Here is a 2,397-nt window from a genome sequence, read left to right as displayed (position 1 = left end):
CCTTGGAAAAAATATTCATAGGCTCTAATGTTTTAGCAGCCATTTGGCATTTGACAGGTAGCCGAGCCGATAATAGGCTATTTAAAATTCACGGAACTAAACTGGGTTTTTATCCTAGCACTCGGGAGGCAGAGGCCAGTGCATCTCTGCAGAATCAAAGCTAACTGGTGTATATACAAGTTCTAGACCAACTGGGGCTACAGGGAGACCCTATCTCAAAAAGACCAAAAAAAAAATAAATGAATAAATAAATTTATGAATGAATGAATACAGGGAGATCCTGTGTCAAATGACAAACTAAATAATAAATAAATGAACAAAACTCATGGAACTGGCTGTGGTTCAGTGTGAACATAGATTTGAAGAGAGTAGCAGTAATAAATAGTACCATAGATAAGGCTGACATTGTACCTGGACTTTCTGACCCCCACTGGACTGATAAGAAGCTGGTAAATTTGCACTTGAGAAAATTGCAATTGCTCAGAAAACCAAGCCCTTTCCCTACATTCTCTTGCATGTGTGAACTCTGGCACTCTACACCTAGTCATGCTATGGCCCCCAGTCTTTTCTGGATACTGGGACCACTTTAATAAAAGTAAAAATTCAATTCATCTTTTTCAAACTAGGCCTTCAAGACATAATACTAGGGCTGGAGAGAAGGCTCGGGGGTTAAGAGTGCTTGCTGCTCTTCCAGAGGATCTGAGGTCAGTTTCCACTACCGTATTTGAGCAGGTTGCAACTGCCTGTAACTCCAGCCCAGGGATTCCAACGGGCCTCTTTAGGGATCCACACATGTGGCATACATTTACAGACATACACATGTACACATAAATTTAGAGAAAATCACACAACTACTTCATTCCATCTTCCCTGAGTTCTGAACACAGGGAATTAATTTTAAGTATGCCTTGTCTTTAACAGAGAATAATCTGTGTGTGAATGGGATCAATCACATGCTGACAGGAAAGATGTCAGTGTGGTGTAGGAGATATGTTATTAGGTAAGCATAAATGTATTAAGTATAACTAGGTGCCACATAAGTATTTTCTTTGGAATTCTGAAAATATGAATGTTTTCTTGAGTGGAATATCAGTATAGAATTCCATTTTTATGTAATGTTGTTACTGAAACATGATTGTAGCACTATTTCTTAATTTTAAAATACCCTTATATTTTAGTTTTCAAAATTAGTTTTTAAGATGCTACAAAACTACTCAAAACAGTGTGGTGTTTTTTTTTTTTTTTTTTAAGACATATTCTGACAAGAGATTCAGAGTCTTTAAAATAGTTTGAAGTATATTACATTGCATATTACAGACTCACTTAGTCATGTCTGAATTTGGTCACAGACTAGACTATCAATTGCAAGTATTCTTTTTTCTTATTTTAGTAGACAATTTTCTGTATCCTCGGACAATCATCTTTTTAGATGTAATCTTTATGAAATTGCTTATTTCAGATTTCAGAGTTTTTTCTCTCAGGCTTATGGAATGAAAAGTAATGGGCTAAGTTATATCACTTTCAGAGTGAGGAAAAGAATCTTGGCTAGTTGTCTTATTGGTCTGTAGTGAAAGGTATTTAAAAGTTTATCTGTATATCACTTTATGTGTATGATTTTCTTCATTTGAAACTGTTATAAAGTCCACTGGTCCCTGATTCAAAATTGAGATTTATAAACATTACAGTTTGAACCATAGATTTTCTTAAGCATCAAATCAGTGTAAATAGCCATTGAAAAATGTCAGTCAGTTGATTTCCCCCAAGTAAATATTTTCAAACCACAAATTCCTCTGTATTTTTCCACAGTCTTATGCCCACCCTCTTTTGAATGCCATTAATTGATTCTTTTCCCTAAAAGTATACAGTGACATATTTTTAAATCTTCATGAAAAAGTTACTTAAAGAATTGTAGCACAGTTAAGTTTTATGACTATTTCCTGAAGAGTGGATATTTTAAAAACTATTATATCATCATGAAATTACATTGCATAGTTCAGTACAATAATTTAGAACTTGATTTTGTGATTTTTGTAGTTACCTAGATGTTTTCTTTTCACTACATAGACCATAACGCTAGTTTTCCAACCTCTTTAAAAATTTCAATAAACCTTGCTTTCAACTGTCAGAGTCTTTCTTGTATGTTGTAGGAGTCTTCCAGTTGAAGTAGTAGGGTCTTAGTAATAAGAAATTGCAGATACAGTGTCCTAGCATATTCTTAGTAGAGATTACAAGTGAAGGAATTTCCCTGAATAAGTTATCCACATTGTGTAGCACCAGTGTTAGTATTTGCATTTGTCATTGAATCAAGTTAGAAGTCTTTTTTTTAATTTTACTGTAAAGATTAGTATAATTTCAGAGAACATTATTTTCTTACCAGTTTCCATTATAAGTCTTCAT

Source organism: Nannospalax galili, unplaced genomic scaffold (assembly GCF_000622305.1).
Source record: "Nannospalax galili isolate Female #2095 unplaced genomic scaffold, S.galili_v1.0 scaffold290, whole genome shotgun sequence".
NCBI classification, from domain to species: Eukaryota; Metazoa; Chordata; class Mammalia; order Rodentia; family Spalacidae; genus Nannospalax; species Nannospalax galili.
The sequence above is the reverse complement of the archived record's forward strand: the minus strand, read 5'-3'. Positions refer to the sequence as shown.